Raw genomic sequence first — 15,634 nt, forward strand, 5'->3', positions numbered from 1 at the left:
AAGTCCTGTGAGTCAAAGCTTCAAAGAGTAGGGAGCTCACTCTTGACCACCAATGAGCAAGGAAGAGAGAAGACTGAATCTCCTTCTTTAGCTTCAACAGCTCAGTCATTCCTGGTGAAGAACCACAGTTTTCACAGTATTGTCAACTGCAAATATTGAAAAAAGCACACAGGGTTGCAAAACTGTACTGTGACAAGGTGACAGTAACCTGTTGGTTTAACACACTCATCTAGATGAACAAACTAGAGTATGCTCTCCAATAAAACAGCAATATGGAGTCAAAGGGAAAATGAGACTGGAGATGAGAAGGGCTTTTACTCACATTTCATTTAAACCATTTGCAAGCATTTTGGTGAAAAATATGGTTCCTTTTTATAGGCTTGGTAAGAAGTTAACCCTAGTTAAAGAAACACTAGCCCACAGTGCATCTGAAGCAAATGGTTTCCTTGGCCAAAATGGAACAAACAGACAGAGGAGATGGATTCTGTGCGAATGCCTCCTTAATGGCTGGGACTCTTACGAGTTTTGAATATTTAGGATCACTTACTCCTTTTTGAAGGCTATGAGTGGGCATAAAGTTAGCCAAGTGAGACACAGAGGAAGACACACATAGTTGAATTATAAGGGCAGCCTCTAAGTAGCTTGGCCTCCTCCATACCCATCACCATTCCCCTTTGTAATTTCCTGTTATACTGGTAGCAGACCAGTTTGAGCAATGTGTGCCTTATTGGCAAGAGAGGGACCCAGAATTTGGACTTAAGCAGCAATCACAGTGATAAGTTTAGAGAATTTTAAACTTTAAAGGGATGCAGTCAAACAAGAGGGACATGCTCCCTCTGTGTTACATTATCTAACAACGTAACTTGTCAATCAGTACTCTTGCAAGCTGCCCAGAGAGCATAAATAATAAGGGTCACAGGTTTGGCAGTTTGGTTTTGGGCAGTGGGAGGAACAAGGGAATTCAGGACAGAATAACGTCAGTAGGAGGATCCCCATATATCACCCTAGACAAACCAGGACACTAATCCCGTATGTTAGTGTTACTTATCAATAGCAAAGAACAACTTAAATTTCCTTACTTAGAAATGATTATAAAGAAAAAAACATGGTGCAAGACAAATTTAAAACAACTTTAGGAAACACTTGAATATAAAGGCATCTTAATATCCATGTATGTGCCAGGAATTAGGTACAGCTGTAACTTCAGAATTCAAATGGAAATGAAAAATATACTAACAGGGCAATGACTATACAGCACAAACAAAACGCTTTAAATTCTAGTTATGAACCTCATTAAAGCTATTAACAACAACTGATATTTTCAATAAGCAAGGGAAGAACACCTACTTGAGTCAAAAGTTCTTCCATCTCATTACCCAAGCTGGCTCTTTCTCTTCCCTCACTGACTGTAAACCATTGTTGTTTGTTTCAAGCTGGCACTGCCATACATCAGCCTCTCCTCTTGGCTTCCCAGTGTCTGCAGAGCAGATGAAGGGGACAGATGCTATTCCAATTACAAGTTCCATTCAAAGAGTCAGCCCCTCTAAAGCAGTAAACACAGCCCAAATTTTTATTATAAAATAGCACACAAAAGGACAACAGCACAATCCCGGCACTTTCAGCGATAGGAAGAGAAGCAACTTTATCATGCCCTTCCTTCAGTTGGGGTGCCTCTGTCAGCATAGAGGGATCAGGGTTATAGGCAGAGATAACAACATCATCCCTCAATGCAATTCCTATGAAGGGTCCCTTTATGGGCAAGCCTTTGTGAAAGAGGACAGGGAAAGGACCTCCGTGTCCAGAGCATGGGTCCCCACCCAGCTTCCCTGAATATCTTCACCCTCCCCCAGAACACAAGCCTGCCTACATTGACACTTGACAGAAGCAGCTGCTGTCTTTGCAGATGCCACTGCAGTTTCTTTCCTTCAGTTCAAAGGCTAGAGGGCAGAAAGACAATGGCATGATTTCCTCTGGACAAACTCCTTATATCTACAGGCTGACCAAACACTGAATTTGTGTCAGCTGCTTAGGTCCTACATCAAACCATGGTTAGCACGTATGACATTTTGCCCTCTTTATGGGGTGAAGGAGGACAGTCAAGTATGTCATAAATCAGCTGGAAGAAGGGAAAGGGAAGTTTAAGTTAAAGCACAGTGAGACAGGTACAAGTACTGCCAAACCATTCACTGAAGTTACTCAGGGAAAAGGAGGCAGGGCCAATTTCAGAGGACAACTCAATATATAGAGGCAATACAACTAAAGATTTTTGGAATTGGAGCAATAGAAATCTGGACCACTCTCCTGCTACTGTGTTCTGCTGCACATCACATCTAAACTGTCTTAGTATCACACAGTGATGCCAACATAAGGCTTGGAATAAAACATGGTATCACTTAGCACACAAAAGAGCAAGCAGTTGAAAAAATGTTGACATATTTACTTGAAGCTAGCATTTTATAACATTAGTGGCTTGTAATAGACACTGCATCAGAATTTCCATGAGCTGTTTCAGTGTAAAAATTCCAGCCTACCTCCACTTGAAATACCATTAAAACTCACTGTATACTTCAGCATCAACGTGACCACTACTGTCAAACTCCTCTGTGTTTATAGACCACACTCTAAAACTGTCTCTGCAGAAACAGCCTTGGTCCTCTTTCTACAGTTCTCCATTCTGCTTGCTAGCAGAGCCACAAAGCTGCTATTGTAAGAATAATGTGCTAGGAGGGATAAACTGAAGTTTTATCAGACTTCAAACACTGCCAACTCAGTTGAGGCCAGGCTTGCCTAGCAGACACACTGCCTACTGTTGGTCACCACCACACCCATCAAGTTTTCTTGGCTGGAAGGAAGACTTTCTGTGCTCTTTCAGAAGGCCATGCCTTTTTACGTAAATGCCCTTAAGAGTCAGCACAGGCTGGCTGCCACATTTCACTGGCTGCATTCTCCCATCCACAGCAGGGAAGTAACTCGGTATGTGCCAATGCAGCCTTCAACTCCATAAGCAGCACTGGAGGCTTATGCAGGCACCTCAGCCAATAAATAACAGAACGTTTTACTTTTCTTCTCACTTCTAAGAATTTTTACCCTCTCAGCTTTTTTTTTTTAATTATATGAGAGCTAAGGAAGTGATTTGCAAAGAAACAACAGGAATAACTTCTCTGAATAGCTGCTAAATGGGCTTTTGTAAAAGTAAAAATGTATACACACATTACTCAGGTGGTGGTTTTAGCAAATTAGTTTCTTGGTATCCTGTGTTTTAACAAGTGTCAAAAGAACCTATTATGTAGGTGACTGAAAATACTTCTTCTGGGCCCTGGACTTGCTATTTTTAGTTTGGTATTTATCTGTTGCTTGAATGGGTGACTGAAACACTAGTCAGGGGTCACACACTTGCAGTGTCGACTCTGGTCTGTCCATACACAGTAGCTCTTGTATGAGCAGCTGTTTAGGAAGCACTTGCCATAAAACATCCAACAGTGAGAAACCAAAATAGACTCCGACTTGGAACAGAACAGCTTCTTTGAATTCCTTGCTGGCCAAAAAACACAGTTTGGCAATCTCTGCTTCATTTGTGGCCTCATCACTCATTTAAATACTTTCATTGGTTCATTTGGAAAAATGGAAGTTGAGAGTCAGATACAGCTTATTATTTACACTTATTTTACCATATGGGTAATTTGATAGCTTCAGAGAAATTGTGACAGCCCTTAAAAATGAGACTGGTTTTAACTATGACACTGATGAAGCTACCCAATATAACAGAAACATGGCCACTTCTCTCAGATAGGCAGTATACCTCTTTGTACTCTCCTGTCCTGGCTGGGAATTCCTTGCCTAGTCTACAAGAAAAAGTCATCATGATGTCAAGGCAGACATAGCTGATAAGTTAGAAAAAGGCATCTTTCCCTAACATCTACAGCCAAAATAGCACAAGCCAGTAAACAAAAAATACATGGAAAATTCCATTTCTCTACCACTGCCACTTGATAATTTAAGAAACTTTTCAGATGAGACATTTGTATCAGTGGAAGATGAAGCAAATGAGTTTGCTAGAAATAAGTGCTGGAAGGTGAAAGCTGAACACAAAGTTCAGACTATAATTTCTGCCATTGGTACAGGCACATTAATTCCTTTCAAAAAGGGGATTTTTGATAGAAGCATTCAGTTATTTTTCTTTAATTGAAACATTGTCTTCACAGCTGGTTTGTTAACTGGGATTTCTGTTCTGCAGCATCACCCCTCCTTCACACTTGCAAAAACTCCATTTCACTACCTGACATGTGTTCACAGGTCCTATGTCATCTCATCCTGTTTTAGTTAACATCTAATTGCCTTAAGTTTTAGTCCACTCTTCCAAAATCCTTTTATGATATCCAAATGTAGCACATTTGAAAGGAATTTAGGCTTTTGCCTTCATTTTATGATACCTCCACTTAAAAGCTCGAAGTTCAGCAAAAACATCTTCCCATTCATTTAGTTACAAGTACATACATGCACTTTTTCCTGAGAGTCTCTGAAAAACAGGTTATAAGGAAGCACTATATTTCCATATCAAGAGCACATCCTTGCAACCCAAGCACTGAATGCAAAAGAAGAATTCATTGCAAAGAAGTCCAAAGCACCACTAAAATACAAGCTTCCAGCAAACCCTTCTGAGTCCCAGCTCCTCCCATATTCTTCTACCCATTTCCCTAAGAAGCCCCCTGCATCCCTATGGGCACATTTACCTGTCCCAAAGAGAAACAAACCTTTGCTCACTGCCAAAGAATTACACTGTAAACAGCCAGCCAACCTTATAAATGGTATTGCCATCTTGAAAATGCAAACTGAGTAAGCATCCTTTGACAGAGTCTGAAGATGATCTGCAACAACTGTTTTAAGAACAGATACTGGCCTAGCTGCCTTGCAAGGTACCAGGACCTCCCATTTCAGCTCCCAGAATCCTTAAACAGTGCACTTTTTCAACAGAATTCACACTTTGCTGTGGTCTGCCTAAAACTTGTTCTCCTCCTGTTTCAACTTCCAAGATTTATCTTTCTTAAGCAGATGTCATAAATATATGTTAAAATATTTTCCTCCATTTTTCAGAGACACAAACATGCAGAGTCAGGACTTGTCGGCAATCTCTAATTGTCTGCATTGTTGGAAATGGTCACAGGCTGAAGAAAAATGTGTGTTTCTCTTCCCAGTGGCATTCCAGAAGAATAAAGAGTTATGAATGATATGGGTTTTTTAAAGGAAAAAAAGCTTTGTGGTTGCATAACCACAGCCCAAAGAGTCATTTAAGGCACACTAAAGGAGAAAAGTGTAACATAAGGCAAGATATTTGTTGCTTTGGCTTGGTATAAAAGTAAAAAACCAAAAGTAATTCTGAAGCATCTCATTTACGCACAGCTTTACTTTTTAAATGCTAAAGAGCCAGGATATCTTTCAGGACATGCTATCTTGCCAGCAGCACACATGTGGCAGACCTTTTCACCTTGGATAATGAAAACTTATGGTGAGCTACATGATCATGACAGTGTTAGCAAGCCCAAACCAGAATGGGGCCAAAAGTACTGAAGTGTCCCTCTGCTCCTTGGATACACAAACAGGTAATGTTTTCCTGCACAACCTTAAAAACCCCAGATGTTCACACAACAGCTGCTAGCCCTCACAAATTGCCATAGCTGAAAGATGATGAAGGCAAACAGAGCAAGTCCAGGACTGATGAGGACCCTTAGATGAACTTACAGACTGGCAATATCAAGAACAGAAACTGCAGCTGGGCTGAACTGAAGGGATAGAACCCCAACAGGCTGCTGAAGGTTGAACACCAACTTTTTTTATTCTTAGCAGCACAGTTCCCATGTACATGGCTAAAGAAAACAACTGCTTAAACTGTTTCCTATGACTGAAGCACAGCTCTGGAAAAGGACTTTTTAATGCTGTATCAAGCCTAGCCCTTCAGTACTGGGTTGGAGTCCTAGCAGAAAGGCTATAATCCTCATGTTTCCAAGTTAAGAAAAGACTGATTAGACTAGTCTTAAGTATGTTAATCAACACAATAGGCAAAACAAAAGGTGGGGAGGCAAAGAAGGTTTTAAAGGGAGCGTAATTTTCTCAAGTATCACTTAAATGCTGGAAGGAGCCACCTTCAACTACCAAAAATACTAAAGCATGCCAGAAATGAGAGAATTCACATCCATACAGAAGTTCTTATTTCTTAAATAGTTTCCTGGTTCTGTGGGACAGCACACACCAGGACTACATGGGATCCAAAGCACTTTGATATAAATCAGAGATCCTCTGCAACTCCTGGAAGTCCAGGACAATCAAAGCAATACTTCTGGTTAGCACTGAGTTTTCAGAGGCCAAAACAAGGGGCTTTATCTGTGGCAAACTACACACAGCTTTTCAGATAGAACCTAAATGAGTACAGCGGTCTTTCAGTTTTCTCCTAAAGTTATTTACCTAAACGTAAAGCATTTCCAGCAGCCTAGGTATATTAAAGATACAGCCAAACAGTAGCTTCATTCAGATTATGTTACACTGAATTGTAATACTATTTCATGTTACACCAACAGCACACTATATATGCAGTGTGCATAAATATATACACTAACCCTTCAGAAGCATGTTAATAGACCACAAATATGCACCTACATACACATATGTATGAACAGTTACCTATTGTTACAGAAAGTTACCAGAAGAAAAAGAACCTGTAGGCAGATTTCTGCAGTGAAAGTATAGGTAGCAAGACCTTGAAGAAGCACAGCTTGCCATAGCACAGCAGAGCATATTAACAAGCCATCTGTTCATTATAATGGGCTCAACAGGATTCAGCTTCTAGCTGCAGAGATGCTACCTACAACATGTCCCTTGATCAAGCAGACAGTTGTTAGATATTGCCAAAGTCTTGCCATATCCCTTTCAGAAAACATGGTACATGTCTCTGCCACCAGCACAGTCTGGATTTAATAACAGCTTTCCCAGGGGGCTGTGCCTTTGAGCAGAATTAGTCACACTAACAAGCAGCCCAGAGTCAGGTTCCTCCAGCTAGAGATATGCAGACATAACCAATGCTATTTGCTTAAAGCTCTCAACTTCTGCTCTCACCTCAGAGAAAGAAACATTGTATTTCCAGGAACACAAACACTAAAGAACACAAAATCTGTTCTCAGAAGAGATACTGGCTCTTGAAAAAGAGACAAGAACATTTCTCTCTTGTCCTTTGCAAGCAAGATGACTAGTCTTTCAGTTTCTTCCATCCTCCCCTTGATATATTTATTTCTTCAAACAGAGAAATTATGAAGCAGCTGTTGCTTTTGCCAGCTTTGTAAGAGGCAAAGAGCAGCAGTCAGCAGTAGCAGCAGGGGAACAAGACTGTAATATACTCCTGGTCCCATCTGTTGAGAATGAGTAACAGAAGACATAGGGCAAAGAGACAAATAGGGACTCCAATAAACAGTCAAACGACTCCTTTCTCACTACTTATCTTATGCTCTTTCGTTCAATACCCAGCAAGTGCAGCAAAGGAAAGGACAAAACTCTTCAAGTTAAAGTACATCCATCAATTTAGTATCTTGAGAGTGTTCACAAGCAAGTTGTTTAATTAATACACTGTGCAGCCAGTATTTTGGCTTAGTTGTTACTCTGCCATGTGGCAAACTAGACAAAGCAGATGGTCAATAAGCTCTGTTAAACTGTCAGGGCCAGCTATTGTGAAGGGACACAAAACAGTTCTCTGCTAGTTCCAAAATTTTCAAGATAAGTCTTAGCAACCTCCGTTCAGTTCCTCTTCCTAATAAAGCTGGCATCAAAAGAATCAAGGTTTAACTAATAACTTTCCCAAAGCTCCAATGTTGAAGTTCTGAGCACACCAGGCCCCATGCTAAAAGATGCTCAAGTTACTAAAAGGCACAGAAATCTGAGAATAGCCAGTATCACCTGCACTAAACTAAGAAACCACCGACTTATGAAATCAGCTGGTTTGCATCTTAAAAAAAATAAGCGTAGCACTTAAGTCCGGAGAGTGAGGATTGAAGTTGAATATTAACTCCTCAGTCTTTGAATTCCAAACAGGGAAACCAGCACAGCATAAGTCTTACTTAAAAGGACACATCAGTTAACAAGTCAAATCTCAAAATATTTTCTGCTCTTCACCAAAAAAAGTGGTTGTCACACTTCAACTCTGAAACAATCTCAGTTTACCTCACATGTACCTCCAGATGGTACTTTGATCCTCACAACAAAGACAGACGCTCTGAACAAATAACCAGAGTTGAAGTCTGGTTCAGCAAACAGCATGAGCTTTGCCATGTTAGAAGAGAAGGTTTCTGGCAGGGCACTCAGCTACAACTTGTTTTGTTCTGCTAAAATCCACCTCTTCCCACTACAGCAGCCTCTCTGCCTACTCACCAAGAGACATTCATGTAGGGGCCTTGTTCTGAGGTGTCTCCAGAGACAAGTGTTCACATTTTGACAAAAACATGCCTCTGCCTCCCCTACCACCTCCCATGACAGCAGGCTTTCCTTCAGGGACTTCAGGTGGTAAAGCTTAACTTCTGTGTTTCACCCAAAGAAAAGCACACCAGGCAGTTTTAGAACAGAGCACTGTTATGACAGCCCTAGTCCCCGCTGCAGTGAACTCAGCCAGCAAAACACGACATACATACAGCCCCAGGGCTCCACAGAGCTCTTCTGAAATGAAGCATCAAATAAAGAGAATTATATTTCTATAGTGCCCAAGCAAGGTATGCCTCAATTCACCTGAAGATGGGAAGTTCTGCTTTCCCAAATAAAAAGCTGCTGAACCTCTACACCAGGAGACTAAGAACAACTGACTTCTATTAGTCTCTAGTACAGACTGACATCTTAATCAGAGACAACCAAATAATGGTGTTGGCTTTGCACAAGGTAAAAGTGAAAGTGAAGCTTTATCATATTTTAAGCCAAAAATTTTGACCAGTGGAAGGCTTATGCATCTACATCCATAGGCTTCAGCCCCACATCCGTAGGGTATCATTAACTATCACAATGCCAGCATATTTTGCTCCCTGGGCCATAAGGGAGCCAGGTAATGCCTACACATACTGCTCCCTGGCTGTATAATGGCTAAGGACAAGACGTTCCTTCTGCTTCAGCACATCTACCTAAAGTAGCTAAAGTTTGCTCAGGATTTAAAAGCTTTGAGCCCTGTTCTCCATAAACTATCATGAGGGGAGGCTAGAAGCGTAAACATGTCTTTCAGGCCCCAGAACACATGGAATAGCATCACAAAAATACTGTAGTTAGAAGTTAGTTTGATGATGCCATTTCTTACTGCATTTCAACATTTAAAGTAATTGAAAGTCTCCCTTAACAGACAAACTGCAAACTTTACTAGAGAGTCTTGAGAGGGTGTCCAGTGAGCTGATGCCCCTGTCTCTGCAAGCTCAGGAAAGGCAAGTTCTTGAAGCATCCTTTTAGAAAGTCACCTTTGTGTTCACAAGCAAAATACTATCAGTTAAACCTTCTGCCACCCAGAACCTTTTCAGGGTCCAAAATGGCCCTCATCTTTAGCATGCTACCTTGAGGCCAGCCACCTCAGATGAGAATTTCAGACCACCTTTTAGAAGGTTCCTACACCAGATCACTTGGGTGCATTACAGTCACCATCACTAGACACGTAAGCACAATATTTTTCATGCAATACTATCCCCATTTGTGTTTGCAGCTGCTTGCCACAGTACGGCTCTAAGTTGCTTGATCTTGCAAAACCTCCTGCAACAGCCAAAGTCATTTTAATCATCAGTTTGCTGGCATCACTCAAAAGCTGCTGGCAAGAGAAATTAAGGAGTCTAGAGACAGATCAACTTTGTCTAAATTATCTTATGATTTGTGCTATATAGGCTTAAAATTTCTGTATCATGAGCTCAGCCAATACAATATATTTACAGTAAGGAGCCAGACCAGCTTGAGCAAGCATCAGGTGAGGCTGTAACAGCATGGGCTTCCTCCTTCTGGACAACACTGGCTACTTTCTATCTTCTGGCAGACTTTCAAGGAGCCATTCAAAGAATTTACTTGGATTCACACTTCAGCTAGTCATTCCTGTGAGTGTCACTTTCCTTCCACTATCTTGCACCTCAGACGCACTTGGAGGTTAGTCTTCTCCTTTCTTCATCTCCCCTGCTTTCAACCACACAAGTCTATCACATGACAACCAAAATTCATGCATATGAAGCTGCTTAGCATGTAAACAGACATACCTGACTCAGGAACAGCCATCTTCCAGAGTGAGACTTTCATCTGATCAAAATCATTTGTGTTGGGCAATATTTTAAAGCAAAGCTACAAAAGTGACTTTTTTTTACCAAGGCCCAGGACTCACAAGTTGGGATTTCTCTCACCTGGCTTTCTAAATCTGCCATCCTTCTACAGTAAACAACAGGAGACTGTAAAGGGAGAGTCAAACAATTATAGAAGTCTGTCTCACAGCAGATGAATCTTACTAATGGTATCTCTCACATACCTGCACGGAAAACCTGTATTCTCCTGTTACAGGAGTAGGTGAAGTTCACTATGGCTATTCTTCATCCTGAAGGCAACATAAAGCATTATTGTAGTCCAGGAGAGCTGGAGCCAATGCCCTCCTTCAGATCTTGATAAAGTTAATCAGTGTACCTTGGTAAAGGTTGAGTCAGGACATGAGACTAAGGACAGACTGTCTTAAAGTCTGGCTGATTGTGTTACTCATACAGCTTCATCAAGAGAAAAATGTTACAACTAACAATTAATGTAATTTAATTTATCCATCTGTTACACTGTATTTTAAAACTAAACTTTTTACTAGCACATCAAATGAGACACATCAAAAGTTCTAAAGATGGGCACTACCAGCTGGCTACTTTGACCACCCAACAAATGTTAATTTCAGTGCCAAAAAAACCCAAACAAACACGAGCCTGCCTCAAGTTAAACGTTTAACTTGGACAGATTTTAATTAATTTACTCAATATAGCACAGTAGTCTTCTCTGTAGAAAATTATTTTCTACCTCCAGATCAAAAAAAGTAGTAATACAATCTGAGCATCCATTCTGCTCTAGTTCTTAAACACAATTTAACTTTTTCTCATTAACACACCTTATAGTCAAAGAGCTGACTACTTTGCATTCTTCTCACATTACTCCACCTTTGAAATCAAAGATACAATTGGAAATGCAGGAGAAGAAAATTTCAAGCACTTAAACATTGCAACTTAAAATAAAATGGTACATGTAAAGGACAGCAGTGTTCTCACTGACACACTGTACTTAGCATATACATTCAAATGAAGAGTCTTTGGGTGGCACTGAAGTACATATAAGAAATGTAACATCGTTATCCCATGGGTCTCAGATAAAGAACTAGCTCCAAGGAATCCAAAATAAAGTCCTTCAGTAGAGCTCCTTCTCAGGTGTCCCAGGCCTCCAGAACACCAAATATCTGCAATAGCCTACTTCTATTCTAGGGACAAAATTCTAGACATAAGTAATCACATGCTTTCAGCAAACAAACTCCATTGACTCTGACCTCAGTCACAGCACAGAACTGATACCATCAAAAGGAATCCAGAAGCACTCCTGCACATCCTTAAAGTACCAGCTGTGTGCTAGACTATGTTTAATACAGAACAGCCAGTTCAAAGGAACTTTGAATTCAAAGTATAATACTGTGTTAAATAAACAATCAAGTTATTTTTACCTGTCTGCTTTTCCTACAAACATACAAAGTCCGTGGTTTGAGGCACTTGTAGAGATCAGCCCGGACATAAACATGTTCATGAGGAAGACTCCCATAATCTTTGCTCCTTCAGATTCTCACAGGCCTGTTTGTATTTCCACCTACAGATTTTCTCAAATGGGAGACATTCCAGGAACACCAGAGACGATAATCAAGTTTTCAGACACGAAACTGCATGAACACACACGCAGAAGCAGGTGGAAGGAAGGGAATAAGATCAAAGTCAGGCACTCCCTTTCCCTCCCTGTGAAAAAAAGATAAGAAAGGAAGCTCCATAGTGCTCATGTCTCATTTATTTTGTTCCCCACTTTAACAGACTTCAGTTGTCAAAACAGTTTTCAGCATAAACTACGTCCAATGTATCCCAAAACAACTGACTTCCACAAGACCTCCTGTAGATGGAACAGGAGTATTCACCTAGCTCCCAGGGCAGCATATAGGACCACTGGGGTCTAGGGGGGATGTATTTTGAGATGGGTTGTTTTGTTCTTTTGTTTGTAATTTTATACTGTGGCACAAAAGAGCAGTGATTCCCTTTGCCACTGAAATGGCCCATCAACAAAGTAGGTTCAAGTGATGACTAGTGGCTTGAAAATAAATTTCACATCAAAGTCTGACTTGTTACTTGTAATTTTCTTTAAGACAACATCCACTTTAAAGTGAACCTTGTCTCCCATAAACTAAAAAAATTTTAAAAGTAAAAAGATGGCACTATGATCTGCTATGAGAAGCAGATATACATCTGGTCTGTTGAAGACCAACACAGGAGCTACTCAAAAGAGCGCTACGTACCACATATATGGTTGGATTTCTCATGTTTGTTCTTACATGGAGCAGAAACAATAACACTGGTTAGGAAGCACAAGTTTCCTGTGATTCACGTCTTGAGTCTCAGGTGCCCAAATAAAGCTTTTCCCTTATTAAGAATATACAGCTTTCTGTAACAGTTTACCTGTGTGGATTCACTACCATCTAATAACAGATAAAGATCTTCCCTCTGGTGAAGATACTCAGGGGGCTCTAAATTTTGTGAAAATAGGCCCCTAAATTCTACAGTTATCATCATGCTACAATATCATTACTTCTCTGGCCAATTTCAAGCTAGTGTTATAAAAGTTAGCATGGCAGAAGACACACACACACACACGTATTTTCTGCCAAACACTTTTAACCTGCCATTTTAGCTTAATAATGGAAGTGAATACACTCAGTGCCTTTGAAATACAACTAACCCTGTTCTAGTGTCACTCCAAACTGGTATTGGCCACAGAAGCAGCTTTCAGGATTTGTATTTGAATGGGTTCAGCAAGCTGTTCTGAGCTTGGAGAAAGCATTTGTGCCCATAAAAATAACCTGCTCCTGCTCAGCTTTTACAGTACCTTGTAGCACCAGCTCAGAAGATTTCCTGCAGTGGAATAGGACACTCTTCAAATTGGTAGTGGTGAATCGGTGCTCAGACAGCCCCAAAACATCTTCCCCCCACCCTGATGAAAAGCCTGAGCTTTAAAGGACCTCCTATGCAGCATCATGATTGCATGCAATTGCTCTTTGTCCAATGCATGTTACCAAAGTTCTTAAACTCTCCTTTTAGGCATCCTAAAACAGGGTAACATACCACATTAGACACAAGCTGTAAGGGATGCACATTTCTTTAATATTTGTTCTTATCAATGAACAAGGAAACAAAACAAGGAAAAAGACAGCATAACCAAAGTGACAGGTGGATTCTGAAAATCACTTCAGGCTACAGATAATAACAGAATACTCAGTTTCAAATTAGAAGTTTGGAAGAATAGTCTGACACCCTCAAACACTAAAGAATCACTAGTGCTTTTCCAAGAGCCAGTCAGAGAGAGTGAACATACCAAAATAGAGAAGCAGCATGAGAATTTTCTTATGTAGTAATTAGCCTGAATCCAACCTCCTGGATAGGCTTTTTCCTCCAAGGGGAGCTGGGCTGCACACACATGCAGCCTCCAAAGGCAAGCTTTGCTCCAGCAAACCAAGCCAAAGCATTCTCAACATAGCTCAGAGGAGGACCTGGCTCACACAGGGTCATACCAGTCAGCATAAGGTGGTATCATCATCAGCTCCTTCCCACCAGCCTTCACTTGGTGCTAACCTTCTTGATTATTCAAATGGCCAATGAAAGCAGAATTTAAAGTTCACCTCACCACTTCCAGGATGTCTCCAGAATGAGCACGTGGTTAGACATGACAAATTCCTCCAGGAACAGCAGCAACCACACTTTCCACCCTTGCATGCCTCTTCACTGAACTTCACCATCACAGCGACATCTTAAGAAATGTCTGACTCCTTCCTGTGACAGAGGGCTTGGACAGATTGGGCCACTGAATACGTCTTAATCTGCTGTCTCAAAGACAACATAAAGGATTGGGGGAGGGAGAACTGTTTTCTGAAAATAAAGAGAAAAATGTTGAGAAGTTTCTAAAGAAGCTACATCTAGCACTGTTTGAGGACCTCACTTTCTCACTATTGCCCTAAGTACCAAATAGCTACTTTTAATGCTCAAATTCTTCCAAACCCAGATGGTTTGGAAGAGAGAAAAATGGAACAACTCCCTCAAACTCATCTTCACAGCGTGTAGAAGGTACATGTAAAGGACACTGTACTCATATTACTCCCACAGGCAGGCAGTTTAGATAAAGCACAAAGGGTCCAGTTCTGCACACACAGTGCCAAGCACAGGAGTCAGGACCCTAATAAATCCTGTATTTGTAATAAGCAGTGCCCTTCCATAACAAGAGTTCACAGGATAAACATCTACTGAATATGGAATGGATGCATCCGCCATTGCCTGGTCATTTCCACACAGCAGAATACAGGCATCCAGGGAGCATTTTATGACAAATAAAGAGTCTAACCCAAGATTAACTGGCCTATGGAATAAAGAGTTTAAAAAAAGTGGCAGAATCCATTGCTACTCACTAAAATTGAACATATCCAATATTCCTTTAAGATCCCCATTACCTACAGCTGCAAGCAGAAGATGAACTGTGCCAAGAGTACTCTTATGTATATTCTCCTTCAAAAATGATCCCCTTTAAAAGATCCTTCATGCAATGCTTTTGGCATCTGCCACTGAATAAAGGTAAGCCAAGTCATAAGATACTTTATCAAACAAAAATATTCAAAACCAAAGTACACAAACTTGCAACACCATTTTCCAATCCAAAGGAATTAAACAATTATGTACTTAATTAGAAAAATTAGGACATAAGTTTCACCCTGTTTCTACGCAGACCAGAACTCATTTCCTGCTGTGGTTTCAAATGTAGCTCTGGATGACTACTAATGCAGATGGTAAGGAAAGAAGGTGAATTTTTAAGTTCCTATGTGGTGGTGTTCTTAAAAAATAAAGAAATATTACACACAGAGGAAAAAGAACTACTTTTTGTAAGTGAAGAGTTCAGGATATATGCACTCAAATAGGAAATATTCATGTGAAATTCTGAAATACTTCAGAGCTAAGGGATAAATAACACCTGGTTGAGCTTCCAATCTACAAAGAAGATTCCAAATATACAGAGGAACAAGAGAGAGTAAGTTAAAGTTACAGTTAAAAATTACCCATCCCTTGGTAAACCCAGGTTGGTGGTTTATGTAATCCATACATTCTACCTGGCAATCTGGCTCGGGTCCTAACAATTGTTTTGAGCACTGGGCCACAGTTTTACACCAAAGCATCTTCACATTGCCCTAGCAGCCAAGGCAATGGTATGTGTCTTGTTTGACTTTTTTTTATTCACATGAAGTTATTCTGGCATTCTTTTAACACTTTGTTTTATAGCAAGTCAGCTTTGGCCTTTACTCATGCACTGGTCCCAATTAGCTCCTACATGCAAGTAGTCCACAGTGCAC

The sequence above is a fragment of the Athene cunicularia genome (genome assembly GCF_003259725.1).
Source record: "Athene cunicularia isolate RWA chromosome 3 unlocalized genomic scaffold, athCun1 chr3_part1, whole genome shotgun sequence".
Taxonomy (NCBI): Eukaryota; Metazoa; Chordata; class Aves; order Strigiformes; family Strigidae; genus Athene; species Athene cunicularia.